This window comes from Salvia miltiorrhiza, chromosome 1, assembly GCF_028751815.1.
Source record: "Salvia miltiorrhiza cultivar Shanhuang (shh) chromosome 1, IMPLAD_Smil_shh, whole genome shotgun sequence".
NCBI classification, from domain to species: Eukaryota; Viridiplantae; Streptophyta; class Magnoliopsida; order Lamiales; family Lamiaceae; genus Salvia; species Salvia miltiorrhiza.
The window spans coordinates 38,159,810-38,185,422 of NC_080387.1; positions in this window are offsets into that span (position 1 = coordinate 38,159,810).

A 25,613-nucleotide genomic window follows, 5' to 3' on the forward strand; every position below is an offset into this window, starting at 1 on the left:
CCTCCTAGGACTGATCTTCCAACGTTCAGAGGAAGCCACGTACTCACAAAGTACAGCCGCATTAAATGCAGGGATCTCAGGATATCCTTATCTCTGCTGAGGTCATTCCTATATGATGGTTACTTTTCAGAGACGTCACATCTCCTGTCCATCAAGATAGCCGTTTCCACCCAGACAAAGAACCTCGAAGATTGAAGCCTCAGCCCAAATTCAAATTGCTCTCCAACGGAAGAAATCTTGATGACGTTCTACGCCAACGGATCTATTCAAGAATTCTCCTACAAATAGCGCTCGAGGATCACTTCAACCTTCACCGATTCAACGTCATAAGCTGAAGCTCTGTCGAAATTGCTACTCAGCCTAAAGCTTAATCTCCCCAAAGCTTGAATCGAAGAAGAGAATTCCAAAGCCAAAATCAGTCACTGCTAATTACACATATTCTCTTAGACCTTAGGCAAACCTCTGTTTACCCAGAAGCCAAAGGTCAAACTTGCTTCAAAGAACTTATTCTTTGTAGTGAAGTTGGCACTCGTTCAAACCTCCCCCCCAAAAGAGTGTTTGAGTGATTCGGAGTTCAGGAAGGTACTCTGACTCTGAGTGAGAAGTCTTAGCACGGGTTGTGCTGAGCAGAGAAATCCGACACGAGTGAAGCGTGGGTCCTGAAGAAGGGTTTTCTTCAGTGGTACGGTTGTGTGCACCCGGCAAGCACACAGTTTGGTTTGCAGTGCACCTGTTAAGCACTTGCAGAGTGGATTGTTGGTCTGATCAACCAACCGTGGATGTAGGAAAGGGTTTTTCCGAACCACGTAAAAGTCTCTGTGTTGTTTACAGCTTTTAGTTTTACATTCTTACTTGTGTTATTTCAATTGATAAACTGAACACTGATTAACTGCAAAGAGTAACCTAATAACCAACAACGTGCTCCACCAAGGCTATTGCGAAACTAAGTTTAATTTTCGCTGCGTATGATATCAGTCTGACTGATCTATTTTTTGATAGTCAGGAATAGTGTTATCATCTCTGTCTTAGCAAACACGACTGAAGCCCTTACGTGCATCAGTTAAGTTCCAACGACTTAACTGATAACTCTTTACTAAAGAGCTTTCAGTATCAGTCGTCAATCCTGTTTGGTCAAAACTGTTTTCAGTAAAACAGGAGTATGTGTTTGCATGCAAAGTTTCGTTTTGATCTCTGACTGAGATCCCCCTGATTGAGGATTTGAAAAATAGCCCATAGGTGTATTCCCCCCTCATACACTTATTCGAGACCCTCTGGACCTAACAATATTGAAGGGTGGAATTAAACACAACAAAAGTTACACTTAGCATCCACAGCAGATCTCTCAAAAGTAATCATAATTTTAAATTTCAGCTAAAATTATAAAAAGTGAGATAAAATGATCATCCAATAGATAACCTATATTAAGTTGGGCCCACAAAACATTTACACCCCCTCAAATTTAATCCTAAATTTACACCCCCTTAGAGCACTCCCAGCAGAAATCCCAAAATTATGCTCCTATATTCCTCCCTGAAGTTTTTCTATTTAATTTTAGGATCTCGATTTTATAAATGCATACACCAGATCTCCTATTTTCTACATAAAAATAATAATTATGTGTGGGCCCTACTAATTATAAGCTTAAAATAAATTTAGGGTGGATGTAAATTTAAGATTGAATTTAGGTAGGTGTAAAAAATTTTGTGGGCCCCATCCAATTTAGGGGATCTGCTGGATGCATTTTTTTTTATCTCATTTTCAATTGTTTTAGCTTAAATTTAGAGTTAGTGATGCATTTAGGTGATCTGCTGGGAGTGCTCTTAAATCTAATCCTAAATTTATAAAATAGATAATGAAAAATATGAAAGTTGTTGTGTGCAATTGTAAAATAGGGGTTAACAATAATTTAGGAAAGACTTCAGGAGTATTTTTAGAAGTAAAATTTTGAGAGATGCTGTGGATATTGTTGGGAAAAACCAAGAAAATCTTATAATTTTTTTTAGCATTGTTATATCTCACCGTTTATATTTTCTTAGCACAGTTATATCTCACGAAATAGACAAAGGAGGAGGTAATTTTTAAGTTGTAATTATATGCATTTTTTTATTTAAAAGATTGTTGATCGACAATTATTTTAGAGTGGATTTTGAAAATACCCACTTTCCTTTAGTAAAATTAAAAATTAGCCACTAAAATAAAAACTTAAAAAAATACCCACATTTACCATTTTACCCTTACATATAATTTTTTTACAAATACCCACGAATTCACAACCAGTGAATTCACAACTGAATAACAGGTATTGGTTGTGAATTCAAGTTTTAAAGTTTGAATTCACAACTATAAATAGTGTTAGTTGTGAATTCGCGTGAATTCACAACCCACACTATTTCAAGTTGTGAATTCACAACCGATAAAACTTGAATTCACAACCAACATTTTTTCAAGTTGTGAATTCACAACCAATAAAACTTGAATTCACAATCAACACTATTTCAATTGTGAATTAATTCAGTTGTGAATTCATAAACTTGGTTGTGAATTCAATAACATTTGTACAAAATTGCGCGATTTTCATCAATTTCTTCAATCTGTGATCCAATATACTTAGTATTCAATCAAACCAAAGCTTATGCAGAAAATTTATTACATTTCCTTTCTTGAAACGAAATACATCGCTTGTAAACATCAAAAATCCCCAAAATAAGAAAAATTTAAAAAAGCCCCAAGTTCATCTCAAATTAGGGCACGATTTCCCCAAATCAGGAAACTAAATCAAAAACTAAATCACCAGATACTTCGGCCTCTGCAGATCCGGGGCGGCGCGGCGCTGAGGCGGCGGCGTAGTGAAGGACGGGGTGGCGCGGCCGAGGCCAGGCTTCGCTGGACGCCATCGGAAGCAGAGATCGAGAGAGAGAGAGAGAGAGAGACATCGGCGCTGAGATCCGACGGCGGATGCGCCACTGTCGGGGTTGGTAGCTCTGCTTCTGGCCTCGTCGTGGGCAACGGAGTTGGCGGTGGCCGTGGGAGCGTGCGGCGGCGCCGCTTGGAAAAGAGAAATCCATAGGGGAAGTCCTACGAAGCTGCTGACAGGACGCGGGAGACGGCAGAGGAGACGGGCGCCAGAGCCAGGGAGGCGGGGGAGTACACGGCAGAGAGGACGAAGGGATGCGACGGCGGAGAAGAGAGAGAAAAGAGAGGAGAGAGCGTGCAGAGAGAGAGAGAGAGAAGAGAGAGAAAAAAAAATGAGAGAATGAGAGGAAGTTAGGGTTTGCCCATAACACAAAAAGTGGGTATTTTTTTAAGTTTTTATTTGAGTGGGTAAAATTTATTTTTACTATATAAAAGTGGATACTCTTATATATTAACACATTATTTTAAGTAGAATAATTAGATAAGTACCCCAATTTATGCGCCCTCTAAATAATTACTACCATTTATGCGCCCCTCGTAAATTAGATAAGTATGCGCTAGCTAGATTAACATTATTAACTCACATGAGCTAGGCGTATAATTAAAAATTTTAAGACACATGATCTAATCGAATAAATACTAGCGCATATTTACACACATTAAGCTAAGAGGAAAGATAAAGAAAAAAAAGATATATATAGTGATCAAATCATATTATTAATATATAAAATCATGTTTAATTAAGCTAGGTGCATAAAATTGTATTATTATATAAAATTATCTTAGAAATTTACAAAGAAGAAGGTGATTTTTAAGTTGTAATTATCCGCATTTAAGAAGGAGGTAATTTGTAAGTTGCTTTTCACGAGATAGATGGCAATTTCTGCAAGCTGAGGCATATGCGTAACATTTGGTCTGATTGCACTATTCTTAGGAATATTGGCGTCCCTGCTAGAATGGCTCCTCCGGCAGAGTTTATTTCTGTTCACTGGTGGCCTCCCACGGTTCCCTGGATTAAAGTGAACGCTGATGCCTCCGCTCTTAGCTCGCCGGCTTTCATCTCTGCGGGTGGCATTTTTAGAGATCATTGGAGTTGGGTCAGTGGTTGTTTCCACTACAAAGGCGGTATGGGGTATGCGTTTGAAGCTGAGTTGTTGGTTGTTATCGTGGCTATTCGGATCACGTTTACTAAAGGATGGACCCATTTTAGATTGAGTCTGATTCGGCTTATGTGGTCCATCTGTTGCAGACTCGTTCGGAGGCAGTCTCTTGGCGTTTTGTGGCTTTATGGAAAGGGGTGCTTTGTCTCCTTCAAAGTTTCCACCTTCTGGTCACTCATATTTTTCGGGAAGGTAACAAAGTGGCGGATATCATGGCGCATCATTCTCGTACCGAAGGTTGGTGGCCTCATGTATTAAGCAAGCGGCTTGGCTTGACATGGTTATTGACAACCCTCTCCGTATGGTGACACGATTACTCAATGCATGCGGTCATCCTCGGCATTCTTAGTGTCGCGGAGTCCTTTATTTTTTGGCGTTTGGGAGGTTGGTCCCTTTGGTATTGATGGTCGGAGTGTTCTTTGGAGTCTTTTTCAACTTACTGGTGCGCTAGTAGCTGGGCTCCAAAGGGTCAGACTCTATTGGAAGCTCCACATTTGGCCGAGACTCGCCCTCTCAATCACTTGGCGTCGAGATATTATGCCCGCTACTTTTTCTTGGTGCTTATGCTCTTGCCTGGTTTTTATTTGCATCAATTTCCTGGTTTTGGTTCGCAGTTTGGAGGGCTATCAGTTTCGAAGTTGCTGCTTGGCGTCGTTGTTATGCTGGAAGATTTCTCCTCATGCTCGCGGGGTGATTCACGATCTGGTTCGTTGTCTTTTGGGGTCTGTGCTAGATCTGACGGTTAGTCAGCTTTGGTGGAGTGGCAGTCAGTTGGCTACTCGACACCAACATCTCCAGGTGTGGCTTCATTGGTTCAGTTTCTTCTATTGGCCTTGTTGCCTTACATGGGAAGGGTGCCGAACTTACTTGGGGGTGATGGTTAGGTTGGAGCTCCCGAAGCAAGTCCTCATTTCTCATGTTAGTTTGTTTTATTTTGGTTTACTCTGCTCTCTTGTCTTCTTATGACTTTTTTAGACGAGTACTCTTTTTCCTCTTTAAGGGTTTTCCCATTGGTTTTTCTTTAAAGAGGTTTTAATGAGGCTCTCAGCCCTTAGTCTGATCCTTTGTACTTTCAACAATTTTTAGGTTTTTTCTTTTTTATAAAATCGCAATTTAATAATATCCACATTTTCTTATATTAAATATTTGTTGTTCGATGTCAATGAGACCTAGCTTAAGTGACAAAGTTGCGGCACCCAAAGACTCTTATTTGCAAGTGGTCTTGGGTTCAATCTCGTGCGGGTGACTTATTTGATTATATAATAGATACCTCTAGTAATTAAAAAAAATTGGTTTTCGACAATTATTCAAGTAAATAATTACATAAGTGCCCCATTTATATTGCCCTCTAAGTAATTATACCCCCTCCGCCCAAAAAAAAAAACATTGAAATTTATACAGTCTTCTTCACACAACGACCGAAAAAATTTTGTTTTTTGATTTTTAGTTTGTTGAACGGCTCTTTCACTTTTTCTTTCTTTTCTCTTCCGTAAATGAAAACACTATTCTATCTCATTTTCCACTACTTCATCTCATTCTTCTTCAATTCTTCATTAAAAATGTCTTTCCCCAACACTTCATCCATCAATTCTTCGTCGAACAAGAAGTTCCCAATTAAGATCATCTTATTTTTCCTGATCCGAATATTAAATTCGGAATTTTTTCATGCATCTTGCCGACAACTTCATGCAAGTGGCAAATACTATTAATTTCGATCATCCAAAGAAAAAAAAAAGCGGAAATACATTCTTCATGATCATGAAAGCAATGGAGAATAACTTCATTGGAAATACATAGTCACCAAACCTGTTCACAACGATTCATTTTTTCCCAGGCTTCTCATCGATCCATAAATGCACCGCAACTATTTGGAACCTGGCGTAAGGCATTGCCGCATATTATTGCGACGAATACCTTCATATAGTAGAATGCACAGCGTTGAAGTGCTTCAAGCATTTTCTTGAAGTTGTTGTCCGCATTTTTGGTGGAGTATATTTGTAAAGGCCAACCACCGTCGACTGTCAAATGCTACTTGCAATGCATGAGGCGAAGCATAGGTTCCAAGAATGTTGGGGAGCTTAGACTGCATGCATTGGACTTGAAAAAATTATCCTTGGCATGGCATGACGCTTACACTCGAGGGGATCATAGCGAGCCCACTATTATACTTGAGATTGTGGCATCCCAAGATCGTTGGATTTGGCATGCCTTCTTCGGGATCCCAGGTTCGATCAACATCCTCAATCAATTAACGTTGTTCAACGATGTTATGTCGGAAAATCAAGCAACGGTGCACTTCGTGGGCGACGGCTCTCACCGTACTAGGGGCTACTACTTAACAGATGGAATCTACGCAGAGTGGTCCGTTTTCATGAAAAGCTTCGCATTTCCAAGCGACGAGAAGAAGAAAAGGTTTAAACTAATGCAAGAAGTTGCACGGAAGGATGTGGAACTAGCTTTTAGTGTTCATCAAGCTCGTTGGGGTATTGTAAAATGCCCGTCTCGTTTATAAAAGAAAGAGCAAATTAGCAACATAATGTTTGCTTGCAACATATTGCACAACATGATAATCGAGGATGAAGGAGAGATAATGTCACAGATTGGGAGGCCGACACCAATAGTGAGAGATCAAGAAGCGGTCCTCAAACGGAGTTCAATACTGGAGCGCCGCCGAAATTCGCCGCATATATGGCCTGAAATCTATCCCTTCGCGACAGCCATTTGCACACCCGTCTCCGAGATGATTTGGTCGTGCATATATGGGCACGATTTGGTCCTATCGAGCCATAGTTATGTTTTTGAATTATTGTAATGTTTTTTTAATTATTGTTTTTTAATTAATATAAGGTTTGATTTTAATTTTAATGAAATTTTTATTATTAAATTAAATGTTAAAATTAATTGTAAACAACATTAAAATTAAATATAAAATATAAAATAAAATTTAAGAGTCAAGATGGAGGCTATCCCACTATAGAGAGTGTGCTCTTAAATGGTGGGGATATCGTACATTAGCAAATATTTCACTATGCGCCCGAATTTCATAATTATAAACTATAGCCAATTATTGAAAATATTAAAATGCGCTCGATTTGTTTATCGATGCAATTCAATATGTTAAAATGAATTAATTTTATACAATTGTTAATAACTTTTGTTCATTGTTAGATATGGAGGATACTGGAATGATGTTTTTATAATGGTGAGAGTGCAACATTTGCTTATGTTCGAGCCGATAATATAAGCATCTCAAAATTAAGGTAAAACATTAATTACTATTTGATTTGGTAATTCTTCGAGTGCATGCTACGATCTATATTATCTATCGATATGTAAAAGTGGTAGGATATCCGATCTTTTTTTAGTATTGATGATCAACTTTCTCGACTATGCACAATTAAGGACAGGCGCAAGAAGTTTATCGACCTTCGTTTGAGAGACCATCTTCGTCCACTTATGACTAGACTCCTCAGCCCACTTTGTTCGATAAGTCCATCACGCACCAGATGGAGGGATTTGATTGGTTTGCTGATACAACTCATAATTCGTTCATGAATTATGATCCCCCCAGCACGAGAGATGTAATCGACCAGTGATGAAAACAGTGATGATGAAGAGTACGTTCCATTAATTGAGTCTAATGATGAATAGTTTTCGTATGCTGATATAATATTTGATAAGTATAAGCTCCCCATAAAAATCGGTTAAATACGTCAATATCGTTCAGCATAGATGGACGCATCTTTCCCAGTACGGGGCACATGCCCGCACAACTTTTTTTTATTATTATATTAATTATATATGTATATTTATATGATTATATCTGAATCCCCCAAAAATATAATATATCCCATTATTCACAATCTCAAACCCCAAACTAACACGTGCCTCCACAAGTTTTTTTTTTAATATTATATATGTATATTTATATGATTATAATATTTTTCTTTGGGATTTTTCGGGATTTTTCTTTGATGGTCTCGCATATTTACCGTGAGGGTAATCAACCGGCAGATATTATGGCCAATGATGATCGGCAGGAAGGCTGGTGGCCTTTTGCGATTGAGGAGATTAGGATTGCGGTTGCAAGGGATATGTCGACGCATAGTCATATCCGTATGGTTATATAAGCAGGTTCGTTGGTTCCCTTAGGCTTTGGTTGGGTTGTTTTCTTTTGTTGTTGGTCTCCTGTTTGCTTTCTTGGTTCTTCTTCTTCCGGTTTTCTTGAGCCGAGCTTCTTAGGGGTGATGGTTAGGCCGGAACTCCTGAAGTTGTCTCTTCCCGCTCCTGAACCGAATGTGAGTCTTTCACGAGTACTCTTTTTCCTTCTAAGGTCTCTTCTTCTTAGAAGGTTTTAATGAGGCTCGATCTTTTGTTTGCTCTCTTTTGCGCTTTCTTGGATGTTTTGTACTCTTTTAGTTTTCCATTAATACAAGCCTTATTCTCATCATCATCATATGATTATATCTCAAACCCCAAAAATTTAATTAAATCTCATTATTCTCAATCCCAAACCCCAAACCAACGCATACCGTGATACCCAAATTTTTAATTCATCGGTGCAACACGGAACATACTGGGAGGTAGATTGCTCTCCCTCTCCTCCTTCCATCATCATTATCGAAGCTTTGATTCTATCTCAATTTCCAACAAGTATCACTAAATAATCCATATTGTATATAAATTAATTGGATTTCACTCTTCCAAGAATTTTATTTCAATTTTGATTTGTTGGATTAAATCATTTTGATTTAGGTTTATATGGAAAGATTTTATAAAAGAGCATTGGAACCACCATTTGTTATTGGAAAAAAATGATGATAGTGCCAAATTAACTAGGAACGATTTTGATGCAAAAGACCTTCCTACAGATCCAGGGTTAAGGATTCATATTTTGGATTATAATCTAAATATTCGAGATGAAGTTCGAATGGCATACATATCGAGCGGTCCTTGTTAACTGTTGAAGCATAATTTTCCTTTTATAACCTTTGGAAAAAAATCAAGGTATTTCAGTTCTAATTATTTTCCTGAATATTCAAGTTAGTTGGGGTAGAGTATATCAAATTATGTCACTGCTACAGTTGAAATGATATTTTCTGCAATGAATATTATAAAGAATCGTCTACGCGGTAGGATACGAGATCAATGGATGAATGGTAGTTTGATTATATATATTAAGAAAGAGATTTTGATAGTGTTGATAATGAGTCAATCATGCAAATATTTCAGTCAAAGAAAACTCATAGGTTTCAATTGTAATAGGCTTGGATTATTATGTAATACTCCCTTCGTCCACAAAAAGTATGTGGTGGAGTGGAGGGCACGAGTTTTTAAAAAAATAGTTAGAAGATATGATTTTAGTGTTAAAGGATAGTATTGGGCCCACCAAATTGTAAAAGTAAAGAGTGACTATTTTGTAAATATTGAGTGTGAATGAGGTTTAAAGTATAAAGGAGGTTTCTAAAAAAAACACAATCTTTGTGGACGGACGAAAATAGTAATAAACACGCAACCTTTGTGAATGGATAAAGTGTTTTTCTAACGTATTTTATATATATAATTATTTTGTTGCCCCATAACAAAATACTCGTCCCTCCGTTCCACGAATCTTGACAAGTTTGGTTTCAGCACGGGAATTAAGGAGTTGTAGATTAGTGTTTTAAGTGTGTAGGTAATATAGTATAAAAGTGATAAATTAGGAGATGGAATGTGATGAAGTAAGAGAGATGAATGTAATAAAGTGATAAAGTAGGAGAGAGAAGGTGATAAAGCAGCAGAGAGAAGATAATAATTGTTACTATATTTAGAAACGTGTCAAGATTCGTGGGACGGATGGAATAATTCTTCCTGTTAGGGGTGGTAATCGGTCCGGTTCAGTTATAACCGAATTGGTTTACCGGTTAACCAAAACTGATTAAAAATGAAAATGCTAACCAAAAACCGAATCAGTTTTCAATTCGATTAATCGGACTGATTAATCGGTTAACCTTATTAACCGGTCAACAAGAAGGGCAACTTTCATCGAGATCTACTGGAGCACAAGGCAATTCAGCAAGAAGAAAGAAGCAACATCTCGAGTGTTTTATAATTGGGAAAATTGCACCTAAATACACAAACTTTGTCAAAAATTCATATTTGACGCGAAGTTAGGATTTTACATTTTAATACACCAACTTTCGTTGTTGTCCAAATTTGACACGACTTAATTCTTAAAAATTCAAAAAACAACCCCTTTTTGTAAATAATTATACAAAGACCCACTTATGTTATAATTTGGGACATTTAAACCAAAACAAGATATTTCCTTGTGATGTTTTCTTTTAAACCATTTTAGGCGCGGATCAAATATTAAAAGAAAACATCATAAGGAAATATCTTGTTTTGGTTTAAATGTCCCAAATAATAACATAAGTGGGTCTTTGTATAATTATTTACAAAAAGAGGTTATTTTTTGAATTTTTAAGAATTAAGTCGAGTCAAATTTGGACAACAACGAAAGTTGGTGTATTAAAATGTAAAATTCTAACTTCGCGTCAAATATGAATTTTTGTCAAAATTTGTGTATTTTCACGCAATTATCCCTTTATAATTCAATTTTTACCTCATTTTCCCATAAAAAATAAACAAACAAATTTTCATTAGGCTGCAGCCCAAGTTGCATTAAACAGATGGGAGGCGCCAGACAATAAACTCAATTCCAAGATTTCATCTTTATGTAACCAACCAATTCTTCATCAAGAAATTAACCAATCTATTATCTATACAATTTCCAAACACCAGACTGTAGGAACTTAGATAGGATGCAAAATCAAAACTAACTTTTCACTGGCCGAACCGGTAACGCTGGGACTGCTGGACCGCTGCTGCCGAAGCTCAGATACGGAGGCACGGTAAGGACGAAAGGGAGCTCAGATAGTGAAAAAAGAATACATGTTGCCATTCAACATGAAATTGAAGAGCATTGATTTAAGGAAAACCATTCACTTCATCTTTCTTTTGGCGGTGGTTGCCATAGTTTTTCAGATCTGATTCTGTAGCGAATCGCCGGAGCAGACGATAATGAAGTCCAATGGCCTGCGCAATACGGCTCAAAACAGCCTGGAAATTGAGGATATCGGCTCGGTGGGAAGATGCGCCAGCGACGTGGGAGGGAGGGGAGGCGCCGACGACGTGGGAGAGAGAAAAGGCGCCGATGGGGAAGGGCAGGTCGCAGACTCGCAGTAGAAGGCGGAAGCCCTAGATCTTTGGGTATTTTCAAGGCATGAGGCTCTGGACTGGGGTCGTGCGAAAGTGAAAGTGTGAAATCAGAAATCTAATATGCCCTATTGCATTTTGGCTATTTTTAAATTATAATATAATGGAGTAAAATATAAATTAATTAATTTAAACCGGTTAAATTAATCGGTTAAACCGAATTAACCGGTTAACGAAAAATAGATAACCGAACCGAACCGATAAAAATCAGTTATCGGTTAACTGATAACCGATTTTTTCGATTCGGTTACGGTTTTAATCGGATAACCGGAACTGGTTTACCGGCCCTAGTTTCTGTTATCCACCAATGCCAAAACCCAGTCACACAAACAAGAGATAGAATTTTTTCTCTTCCGTTCACTAGATAAAGCATGAAAGAACTTAATGTTCCTATCGCCCAGCCCAAGCCAATTCGCTCGGGATGGTTGGTTCCAATGAATTTCTTCGGCCTCAGTCATCTTCTCGATCTCTTTTGTGAGCCGTTGTAGCTCGTTTGTAAAATTCTTTGATTGAGATTTAGTGTTTAGAAGATTCAACCGCTTCTTCTGAAGATCCGCAAGTTCCTTAGATGGAGCTTTGAATTTTTTTTTACCACACTTGTAGAAACCTCTTACACAGTGCTAATTCTCATGAATAGGTTGGAACCCCAAATTGGGTTTCGTCTATCCTGGGCCAATGCGTTCTAAACACTTTCGTTTATCGCTTGACACGTCAAAAAGTGTAATGAACCGGTCCAAATGCTTTTACCCCGCCCATGCCAGTTTTAAATAAGCAATACCACTAGTTGTAATTGTACACGTTATTTAATGATTATACCTTTTTCATCTTCGTTTTTTGTGCCTTTCTTCCAGTAATTCACGTAAAGCATAGGAAATAGTTTTGTAAGAGTTAATCCCGAATTGTGCTTTTTTGGTTTATGTTTCCCGCTGAGAATATAACGTGCATAGTATTTTCTAAATAGTGGATTTTTTTTTTTGCATGGATAGTTAAATACCGAGAATATGGTTAGATATATATACTAATTACCGCAATTAAAGTTTGAGTTTGCTTATAATTATGCATAATTGTTACCTATGTTGAATCTTAGTTGGTTCTTGAAATGAGAATTCTTTACTTCAAAAAATTGTTATTACCTAAGCATAGTTTATTAGGGTTACATTTAGACGTGTATTGAGAAAGCTTTATTTTCGCATTTTATATCTGTACTTTTTTTGGAGCATCAATTTTTTTGATTACTGATAATATATGTTTGGGTTATTGTTATGTCATTCATATGAATGCATTTTCGGTACAACATCTTATTTTAATTTGAAATCTGAAGTCACTTTTTTTTTGGCAGTGGTGGAGTTGAGAACGAAATGTCAAATGTGGTACTTGGGATTAGGGATGTCAATCCAGCCCGAAACCCGTGGGCAGACCCGAGTAACCCGACAAAATTAGAGGGTTAAGGTTGAAAAATTGCAACCCGATTATAAATCGGGCTAATCGAGATAGCCCGTTCGGGCTGGCGGGTCAGCCCGTTGGGCTACTAGTTTTTTTTAATTGAATTTTAAAATACTTTAGAGTTTAGGCCTTTAAGGTTTGGCCTGAAACCGAAATTTTTTCAGCCTCACTAGTCACTAGCGTGCCTCCACCCTCACTTTAGCCATTTTTCCTCTACCGCCGACCGATCTACCACCTCCAGCCACGCCGCCGCGCCTCCCTCCCCTTCGGCCGGCGCATCCACTCCCACCAGGCAACCGCACGGCCGCGCCTCTTTATATATTAATTAAAGATATATAATCTATATCTTTAATATCTATGTATATTTTATACATTATACATCAGATCATTAAGAATAATAAAATACAAATAATAATTTTATTTTTACGCATATAACCTGGTTAGCCCGATGGGCTAGCCCAAAACTGGAACGTTTAAGGTTAGGGCTGAAGATTTACAACCCGAAAAAATCTCCAGCCCGATTAGCCCGCACCCGATTAACCCGGAACCCGATAGGGCTAGCCCGAAAATCCGGTGGGCTGGCCCGATTGACATCCCTACTTGGGATAAGTATGAGAGTTATTATCGGAGTCAAACATGTGTCAGTTGAGGGATTCATGCTTTGGCCATTTATTTGACATTGGTATGATTAAGTTTCAAGGCCAAGTGTTGAAGCTCTTATGTAGGAGGCTACATGGCAATAGCCTTGATAGAAGTACCCATGGGTTCAAGTTTGGAGATCATATAGTGGAATTTGGTCGTGCCATTTTTTTTCTTATGAGTGGATTAAAGTTTAGTGGTAATTGTGAACTTCCAAAGCATTCTAAATTCCACGGTCAAGTGTTTGAAGCTCGTAGTGATTTGGTATTTAGTGACATTGAACAAGAATTTCGGAAAGAATGTGAATTTAGTGGTGGAAAAACAGTACGTAGTTTGAAACTCACATATTTATTCATTATTTATGGTTTAGTTGTGATGAATAATTATGACAATGGGACATTGGACTTGGGATAATTACATTTGATGGATGATATTGACATGATTAGTGACTATCCTTGGGGGCTTGTTGCATATGACTATCTTCCAAAACTCACGTTTTGGAAGCTTATGAATTTTTATATCCTTTACATTGTTGGGTTTGAAGCAATACCAGCACTTGGCACCTTTTGTGCATCCTTGAATCCCCAAAATCTGACTTCGTTTCCAAGAATACTCAAATGGTGCGTTACTCGCGAAATTACGTCCAAAGATAATGGTCTATGTAATTTTTTCCTGGCTGATCACGGATGTGTGCCTGTAAGTCCATTTGCTATTATCTATATATAATTTAATTTTTGTAACAACTTATATAGTTTGTTGTAATATTATAAAATATCTAATACTTGTGCATTGCATTTGTTAGGTCCGAATTTCGTTATCTAGTACCGAAGTTAATAAATTGGGACAACATGGAATCAACTCATCTTCGCGTGTTGCCTCCCCTGCTCTAGTGGTTGAAACAACCCCCCGTGTTGGACGGAAACTCGTTTTTGATAGTGGCGAACAACAAACTACCCTTGGGAAGAAGCAAGTTCATAAGAGAAAGGGGTCACAGGTTGGGTGTTCACCGTTGGGTAGTACTTTTGGCAAGTGCAATGATTTAGATGGTTGTTCTATAATTGAACCGAAAGAGTTCGCGAATATAGTTCGTAAGTCGAAGGCAAAAAATAATCATAAAGAACCATGTCATATTCGTCATGATACGCCTGGAAGTGTGAGCAAATCCAAGTCCAATCGGTATATCATAAGCCCGAAGAGTGCGATAGTTGGTATGAATGAAAAGTATAATGTGAGTTGGTTTTTGTGTTTCAATTTAATCCATTTTAATTTATAATCATCTATTGAATTATTATGGTCCCTTTACGTAGGAGCTTACTATGTTGGTCACGAGTTTAAAGGGTGAAGTAAAGTGTTTGCAAGAATTCATTCAGATCAAGTTCCGAGCATTTGAAGAATTCTTAGCAAAACCTGATGGTGTTGAAGGTGATTTGGTTTCGAATGAGCCTGTTTTAGAACACCCCACTATGGACAATGTGGCAAAGCGAATATATGATCCAAATGAGACCGATATGTTGTATTTAGAGTTGAAGCCTTTCATTGCGTGGAGTCTTGATCACACAAATTGTAGAAGGTGTTCTGTGTGTTTATAAATTTATGTTTCACAAGGTTTTACTACTGTTCTAATTGTATTGTCTTACTTTCCATTTAAAATTGCGCAGGGAGAATTTTGTGATGTTGCCAACGGAGATTTTCAAATTTGCAAACCTTGAATGGTTCAACGTATTATAGATGCCCGACGGTTGGCTAGAAAACAAGATTGGTTTTAATTTTTTGATAATTTTATAATTGTTTTTGGAATAATTTGGCTACGCACCCAATATTTTTATTAACTAACTTCGTACTGCAGCAAATAGACGCGCTTATGAATTTGCTTGTTATACGTTACGACAAGCATTTTAATAAGACATTTCCCCGTACATGGACTTGCATGGAGATATGTTGTTGGGTAATGATTTTTTTGTTGTTGTTGTTGAATTCATGAACTTATGTAATTTTACAAAACATCTAATCTTATCTTACTTGTTTTTTTGGTCATCTGATTTAGCAAGCACTTAATGAGAGAAATATATGTGACGTTATACCTGTTTTCATGCCTTACATTCACGGCGAATGACCGTTATGTGGTGGTTTGAGGTGGTCTGATGCCAGTCATGTTTTTGGTGTCGCCAACATTAACAATTCGCATTGGGTATTCTTTGATGCATCTTTGGAAGAACAAGTTATCACTGTATACAATTCCATTAAACAGCTGTGGGATATTTTTGTCGGACACTTCTTTCATATACAAAGACATTTACCGATTTTATGCAGATTGGGTGGTTCTTGGGAAGCCTCAAGTCTTTCTCGAAAACCTATTAAAGACTGCTGGAACGTAGTAGAATATCCACATGCTCCTAGACAGCTAAATTCTCATGATTGTGGTGTCATGGCAATTAAGTTTATGGAAATTCTTCCTTCTTGTTGTGAGACATCCCGCCAGCGTTATTGTGCGAAGCCCTTTGACCTCTCAAATGAGCTGAAGCTAAAGTCGTCCCAGAATGTGTAATATTTAAAATTATCTATGTTAGAGTATATCTTTTGAATCAAAATCACTAATGATTCTTTGAAATGGTACTAAGAATCCTAAGATTCTTAGTAAGATTCCACTACTTTACTTGAATCAAAATCACTAATGAATCATAGAATCTCAACTAAGAATCTTACTAAGATTCTTAGTAAGATTCCACTACTTGAATCAAAATCACTAATGAATCATAGAATCTCAACTAAGAATCCTAAGATTCTTAGTAAGATTCCACTGCTTGGATCAAAATCACTAATGATTATTTGATTCTTAAGTAAGATTCTTAGTAAGATTCCACTACTTAAATCAAAATCACTAATGATTCAAAGATTTTTTACTAACATACTCATCACCATAACATAACAATTAGATTGAATCAATTAAAATATGGTTCATTATATTGCAGATCCAGTTTATTTAATTTATAATATACTTTTTCATAGTAGAGGAAATTAAACGTAAAACAAAATATTTTTAGTATTTAAACTTTGATGGCAGGATTATGTGTTATTAACATATCAAGATTAGCGTTGCAGATATATTGTCTTCGAAGTGTATATAAAGTTATAATTGTATAATAAATTCAATAATAATTTTACACTCTCATTTCGAAGCTAGTATAGACAACTATTGTACTCATAGTACATGTATGAGTAGAACAATAATTTAAAATAATATGGGCTAATACAAATGTAATAGGTCATTAATGTTAATTACACATTTCTGTGTTCGTTAAATTGTTCTTCCAATGACATAACTTTAAAACGACAGCCCTCAACAACAAAATATCTTCACAATACAAAAAACTCATTTCGCAAAGAGAAGGTCTGCTCTAATTCCGGAGACGCTAACCATGTCGCACAATCCGTGTAAAAGCCGACGCCCCATTACCTTGTTCCCCTTGGATGAACCACGCTCGTCAAGCCATGTGCAACATGACGAAACTCAAAGTATGTTCTCTTTGATAGACGAATATGTTGAAGATATTGCACCGGTGGTGGCAACGACCACTGGAACACAAAGGATTGAATCGGAGACCGAGCCAGTCCCTGTGGTCGACGTGGAGGACTCAAGCGACGGCGGAACGGCCCATGATCCGAGGGCTTCGATTTGTCTATGATCTGAGGGCTTTTATCTGTCAACAGGTCGTAAACACGCTTGGCGTTGTGGTTCACAAAAACCATATGGGTAAACTTGTTTGGTCACAGTCAAATGAGTGCTGACTTAAAGGAATACGGTCCTTCGACACTCTTCGCCACCTACTTAATAATATTTCGTCCGGCACACTATCCAAGTTCATATTAAAATAAACTCTAAATAGGTGGCGGCATATAACACCTTCAATTTCCCACATATGGCATGAACATGAGTCGATCTTCATTGCCTGATTAAACTTAACAATTCGATAACCTTTCAATGCACTTTTAGAACAAACCTCGAACTCAAGAAACTCATCATTCAAATCTAGTGGTTCATGTGACACTTTCACAAAAACCGAAGTCATAGCTTCATACTCGAATAACTTGAAAACATTTCTGGTACAAAGCGCACCAATTTGGACAAAAATTTCAGTAGATGGCAAGAACATACCGGGCATTCCACGACAATGTGCATCCTCCTCAAACTCTTGTCTACGCTAATTTCGTTGCATTTTATCAAAACCAAGTACAAAATCATAAACTGATGAAGTAGAACAACACAATTATTTAAGAAACTTGTTCGTGACTTCGCTTCGAGACGTTGCATGCAAACCACCAGTGAATTTATCTCGAGTAAAAGCAGACGACCATCTCTTTCTTAACTTGTACATGTTACTAAACCATCTACTCTCGGACACGTTGAACTCTTCCATCATGGTTGCCCAAGTTGATTCAAACTCTTTGTCGTTCTCACAACCATTCATATACCGGTACCACAAAGATTTGAAATACTTATTATGGTTAAGACTACCAAATTGCTTCTAGGCATTTTTATTTATATGCCACTGACAAAGCCTGTGCTTAGCATCTTGAAACACCACATCAACACCATTCATAAAAGCCTGATCTTGGTCGGAGAAAATGATAGAAGACTCTTTATGATACATAGACTCAAGAAAAGTTGAAAACAACCACTCGTACTGTTGGGAACCTTGTGGAATATCCTAACCCTTGTTTTGATGATACCAAAATTCATAGGACTTATATGTAATAGACTAGAATCGTTTTGAACTCAAGTGTTAGAGTTCGTTTCTAGTTTAGTTGCGGTGTCGAAGACTGAAGACTGAAGACTGAAGAACGAAGACTGAAGACTGAAGACTGCAGATACCAACTGAAGTATCAGTTGAAGAATCAGTTGAAGACTGATTATTTAATGCGCGCAATGGACTGATACTAAAGTCAAGTATCAGTTGAACATTTCCTCCTAGGACTGATCTTCCAACGTTCAGAGGAATCCACGTACGCACAAGTACAGCCGCATTAAATGCAGAGATCTCAATATCTTATCTCTGCAGAGGTCATTCCTATCTGGTGGTTACTTTTCAGAGATGTCACATCTCCTGTCCATCAAAGAGAGCCGTTTCCACACAGACAAGGAACCTCGAAGATTGAAGCCTCAGCCCAAATTCGAATTGCTCTCCAACGGAAGAAATCTTGAGGACGATTTACGCCAACGGATCTATTCAAGAGTTCTCCTACAAATAGCGCTCGAGGATCACTTCAATCTTCACCGATTCAACGACATAAGCTGAAGCTCTGCCGAAATTGCTACTCAGCCCAAAGCTTAACTGCCCAAAGCTTGAATCGAAGAAGAGAATTCCAAAGCCAAAATCAGTCACTGCTGATTACATACATTCTCTTAGACCCTAGGCATATATCTGTTTACCCAGAAACCAAAGGTCAAACTTGCTTCAAAGAACTTGTTCTTTGTAAGTATAGTTGGCACTCGTTTAAACCTCTCCCCCATAAGAGTGTTTGAGTGATTCGGAGTTCAGGAAGGTACTCTGAACTCTGAGTGAAAAGTCTGAGCACGAGGTGTGCTTAGCAGGGAAATCCTACGTGAGGTGTGTGGGTGCTGAAGAGGGGTTATCTTCAGTTTACGGTTGTGTGCACCAGGCAAGCACACGGGTACGGTTTGCAGTGCACCAGGCAAGCACTTGCGGAGTGGATTGTTGGTCTGATCAACCAGCCGTGGATGTAGGAAAGGGTTTTTCCGAACCACGTAAAAGTCTCTGTGTTATTTACAACTTTCAGTTTTACATTCATACTTGTGCTATTTCAATTGATAAAACTGGACACTGACTAACAGCAAAGAGAAACCTTAATCCAACAACTTGCTCCACCGAGGCTATTGCGAAACTAAGTTTAATTTCCGCTGCGTATGATATCAATCTGACTGAACTATCCTCTGATAGTAAGGAAGAGCGATATCATCTCTATCTTTGCAAACACGACTGAAGCCCTTATTTGAATCAGTTAAGTTCCAGTAACTTAACTGATAACTCATTACTGAAGAGCTTTCAGTATCAGTCGTCAAGCCTGTTGGTCAAAACTGATTTCAGTAAAACAGGAGTCTTTGTTTGCATGTAAAGTTTCGTTTTCTCTGACTGAGATCCCTCTGATTGAGGTCAGTAGATAGTCACAAAAATAGCCTATAGGTGTATTCCCCCCCTCCCATACACCTATTCGAGACCCCCCCAGACCTAACACGTACAACTCGTTCTTCTTGTTCAATAAAAAAGCCATTGCAAACATCACATCCGTCCTATGGTGGTTTATGCCAACAAAAGGACACATATCAAGACTTGTTAGTTTTATAAGTGGCATCAACATATATCACGTCATCGAAGTGTTGATAATCTACAAGACACCTACTATCTCTAAACAATAAATTTTGAAGCCTTCCTTCATCAGTTACCTTTACCTTCCAGTAGAACGAAGGGTCGCTTAATCATTTCTCTGTGAGATACTCCATCAGTTTGTTTGAATTTGAGTTGCAAACTTTTGACATCTTCACATTCTCGCGATTAAGCTCATTGCACACATCCTTGCGTATGAAACCAATGTTTTCGCAACTTCCAGCTTCATTCTCCGAAAAATGATAACCACGGCTAACCCCAATACCACTTGACTTTATCGCCATAAGCAAAGTCTTCTGTTAATGTACAAGGTTGCGGATAGATCGCAACAAGTAACTTTCACTAGGATGAAGCAATTCATGGTTGTGCTCCTTCACAGATGTAGTCACTACCCATGGACTTTCAACATATATCCGGCTAACACGTAGCCTAGCCTTGCAGTTGCTCCTATAACAATGCTTTTTGAACTCAGCCACACGACCCTTTGAGGACTTGTTATCGGGTTGTCCCTCACATGAACAATGAAAAACCTTTGAACACACAATTTTGTTAGTGTTTTTGAAATACCCTTGTATTCCTTTCCTAGATGAAAAACCAATCATTCGCACATAAGCACAATACAAAATAAAAACTTCGTCCAAGGTGTCAATAGCACATCCAACATTAATCTTCGCTTCCACTTCAGGCAACGTCACTAAAACTTCACTAGCGCTTCCTTCCTCAATATCTTCACCATTGACATTTACTTCGGGGCAATCACTACTGTTATCCCAGTGAACACTTTCATTGGACAATCCGTTAATCGATTGCTCATTCACACTGCTGGAATTCCTACTACTCGAATCACGTATATCACCATTCCCATTGTAACTATCGTCACAATCATCGCTCCCATAAGCTATATTTAAATCAAAACCCATTTTCCTTCAACTAACATAACAAGTTCTTGCATTAACATGAAAAACATTGGTCGCCATTCACAAATAAAAATATTACAAACTGGAGAGGACAATAACAAAAAAACCAATCTGCACTACTTTCAAACATTTCAATTAATGCGAGAATTCAGGACAAATACCAACAATTAATTGTTTTGTCCTTTCAATTACACATTTTGATTACTAAATCCTTGACTCAACCTAGAACACCTCTAGTTTGACTTGCAATAGAACAAGGACATTCTAGTGATGGTAAGTTGACCCAGTGTCATCTCTCAAGGAAAGTCTTAAAGGGCTTCTAGTAGTATCGTGGGAAAAAGTAATAAAAGAAAGCAGTAAAGAGTTTGATTATTAATCTATAACTGAAACTTAAAACTGAATTAAAACCAAATTGTAAAATTAATAGGCGAATTAAATTATTAACCCTAGGCAGAATTAAAACAACTTAAATAAAATCTAACTTAAGAAATTAAGTACTTGTAAATTAAAAATAAAACTAATCTAGGCATGAAACTAAAGTGCATAATTTAAATTGCATAATTAAAAAGAAAGCATAAACATGAACTAAAAACATAAACATGATTAAACGAAAATAAATTGAATTGAAATACGAAATACCGTAAATGTCTTGAACGTGTAATTGTGTCACGCAATCACAATCCAATAAATAACTAAAAACTTAACTAAATCGAAAACTAACTAAAAACAATGAATTTTCAATACTATGAAAAAGAACTATGAAAGCAATAAATTCTAAATTTCGGATGCCAAGAGATCTCAAAGATGGAGTCTACAACTATAGCAAAAGATAGATGATTTTACAATAGAAATGAAACCCTATTTATAGACCTAGCTCTGGTGAGAATAAGCATAGCTGGAAAGTAATAGTGCTGGCAAGAATATGCGGAGCTGGAAAGAATAAACATAGCTCTGGAAAGTGAACTCCGATGATTATGCTCGGGAAAGGTAGTCAGCGTTGGCGAAATAGGCGGAGCTGGAAAGTAGTCAGCGCTGGCATTTATGGGCGGAGCTGAAAATGGTCAGCGCTGGCAAGAATGGGCGGAGCTGAAAATGGTCAGCACTGGCAGTTATAAGCGGAGCTGAAAATGGTCAGCGCTGGCAGTTATGAGCTGAGTTGAAAATGGTCAGCGCTGGCAGTTATGAGCTGAGTTGAAAATGGTCAGCGCTGGCAGTTATGGGCGGAGCTGAAAATGGTCAGCGCTGGCAGTTATGAGCTGAGCTGAAAATGGTCAGCGCTGGCAGTTATGAGCTGAGCTGAAAATGGTCAGCGCTGGTAGTTGACTCTGGCACTTAGCTCTGCTATGTCGATGTCTGCTAAAAACACCATTTTTAGCCCAAAAATCTCCAAAATTGCATTCTTCCATCTATAAACCTAAATCTCCTGCAAAGCATCAAACAAACCATAAAACGCACCAATTTCCAGAAGATTTAATTTAAAATATGCACATGCAAACCCCTAAAATTAGAACAATTAAGCATAAATCAACCCCCCCACACTTAGCCTTTTGCTTGTCTTCAAGCAAAATCCATATGAATCCTAGGAAGAGATTGATTTCAACAATGCAAATTTCCATCCAAACATTCACAAAGTCAATTCAAAATTTTATCAACAACACACATCTCTTGATCATGCAAGTAACTCAAAGTTTAAGACGCAACAAAAGAGTAATGCAAGTAATTCGATCAGACCCGATTCTCCGCTAGAAGTGAATTCCCTAATGTGATCACCTTTATAATCAATATCCCCATTTTTCACACTTTTTGTGCTTAAGATTTTCAACAGTTGAGCCATAATTCATGAAATAAAACCATTTGGATGTAATCCAAAGTCTTTTCACGTGGTTTCCCATGCTCATAGTTAGTCTAGAGGAGCAGAGACTCAGAGCTGTCACGTTTTCAGAACAGGCCAGATGTTTCAGAGCTGGAATTTTCAGAGTTGGCAATTCGTCCAACATTTTTCACATTTCACAGATAAGATACAATCGTAGGTAATCACACTGATAATACTCCTTCTAGTATCTACCGGACAAATCACGTTTTACTAACTTACAATCATGTTGCAACAAAACTCATAATTCTTTACATAATCAAGAGACGCATATTAAAAATAAAACAAGAATAACCACCATTCATTCACAAACCCTAAATGCACATCGAAAACCATCTTCTCTTCCACAAATTCATAAAAATTCGCATGAGACAAAGACCAAAAACTAAGCATAGAAGACTAATCTCGCCAAATTTTTTTTTTATTTTTTTTTATTTTTATTTTTTTATTTTTTTTTTTTTTTTTTAATATAAGCACAAGAGAACACCCCCACACCAAAAGCATGCCATGTCCTCAGGGAAGAAAAGAAATACGAATAGTTTAGAAAACGTCCCTGATTATCGGCATTGAAAAACTGAAGCATCGTGAGAGGCGGTTAAGAAAGGGCTTTGTCTGTTGCAAGTGGAGAGTGGCAGCATTGATAGCTGCAGAATAGAAAGGCAGCGCTGACTCTGCACGACATAGTGAGTAAAAACAGAAAACAGAAGTAAATTGCTAACAAACCAATCCCCAAAGTAATTGACTCCCATCAAGAATTCCACGGTTTCATACATATCCGAATCTTTGGGAATAGCATATCCCGCTGGATAAACCTTAAATGACACCAACACGAGAGAGAATCCCAGCCCTACCAGCGTGTTGAAGAGCGACACCACGAAGCAGTTGGATATCGCCAAATGCGCGCCGTCAGCCCCGCCTTTCAACGCCATCGCCAAATTCGAAATCAAGTCGCCTAACGAGTTCCCCCACGCTTGGGTAGTTCAGCGCTGACGGGTGAAGGGCGCAGCAGGGCGGGGTGGCAGCAGGGCCGAATCTTTGGGAGCGAAGGCACTTGCATTTGGCAGCGCTGGCGTTATGCCGCGCTGAAAATGGAGAGTGAAGGTGCTGGCAGCGCTTGCATGTAGCAGCGCTGACGTTCTTGGTGGATTTGTATACTGAAAGCAAGAACGTTTTATGCTTGTATACAATGTTTCCTAAGTTCACTATCTAATCTCCTATCTGATTGTGTTCATGATTGCATATGTATGTTATTTATCTCTATATAAGTAGATTATATGGTGTGTTGTAGATCACAGAAGACCATATAATTGGAATAACCTTAAGAGATATAATATGATCACAGCCGAAATAACTCTAGGACAAGTTATTGGTTTAGGCTGCAGTATAGATGGAAGTAGTTTGTCTTGGCTACTTGTCTATACTGGTACGTCATTACGTATTGATAGGACCACAGTTTGAGATGTATTCTTCTATCTGACTTAAGTGAAGAATCAAGATCTCGGTGACTTATAAATCTTAATACTAATAAGTATTCAGATATATATATTAATTCGTATATCACTTTGACTTACTATGAGTGAAAGTTATATACTAACTCGAGTACTCTGTATCTTGGGTGATAGCGGTTAATATATGATATTTGATTATCTGTATTAGTACCCGTATCCGGTATAGGATAATGACATCCCCTTAAGGAGCTCAATAAGGTTTATTACGCTAAACCCTGCAGGTTGATTAAGTTCAGGCGTAATAATAAAGATTGAGTGGTACTGCTTAAGGAATTATTAAGAGATTAATTAATTTAAGCTGTCAGAGCTCTAATTAATTAATGGATGTCGGATATTTTAAATACGGAGATTTAATAAGTCTAAATACAAGCCCCGACTCATCACCGGCAATAAAGGGGTAAGTCAGTATCGGTTCTCTAGTGGAATGAACTGATATTTATAAATTAATTATGGTCTGGGCTGACCATGGATGAATTAATTTATTTGAGGCCCATCTTTATTCCTTGTATCTGGTCCCTAGGGCTGGCCCAATGTCTCCTAGCCCAAGAAGACAGAATTTTCGGCCCTCACTAAGATTGTGGCGCCTCCTCCCCTTTTCTGTATTATTAAATACAGCTGTCAGCTCTCAGGAAAAGACTGATAAAAATTAGGGTTTTTGAGAGCAGAGGGAGGCGCAGGAAACGTGTGTGGCCATTCTGTCTTGGGAATTTCCATAGCTCGTTGTCCATCCAACGTTGGGAATTGAGCGGGATACAGTCGAGAAGATCAGAGCTGGAGTCAGATTTTCGCAGGAAACCAAGTTCTGGCAGTCTCCGTAAAACGGCCATAACTTCCTCCACCGAACTCCGATTCAGACGAATCAGGAGGCCACGGAAAGCTCTTTCGCAGACGAAGAAGTCGTATTTCTGAACAAAATACGATTGGAGGTCGTTTGAGGGGTCCAACGGAGCGTTGAAGTTGGCTGACCTGTTCAGCGACAGATTGACGAATTCTTAGGAATTCTTCAGGTATTTCTGAACTCCAACGTGCAGCTGTTAAATTCATAGGAGCATGTTAGGATTAATCGTTGTATGATAAATTAATAATAATCCAAGAAACGATCATCGGGCAAAGCGGAACGTTAATTCAGTTTAATATTCCTTCAATTGGTATCAGAGCCAGGTTTATTTTCTTGGCTCTATTATTAATTTATGTACGATTAATAATGTGCGTTGTTTTTACTGCTGTTGTTCTTCGTGTTCTGTTGATTCGTGGGATACGTCGTTTTGACGTTGTAATCGTTTTTCACCACGAGAAAAATCCGTGGTTAGATTAGGATTTCAATTTGTTTTTTGTTTTTCGTTGTAATCTGTAAAAATTGAAAATCGAGACGAAGACGACGACGAATCAACATCGAATGGGACGGAGGTTGGAGAGTCGGAGGCAGGGGGTGGCGGGCTGTACGCCGGGCTGCCGCTGCACGCCGGGACGGGATGCTGCTGCTGCACGGGGCATGCTGAGCCGTG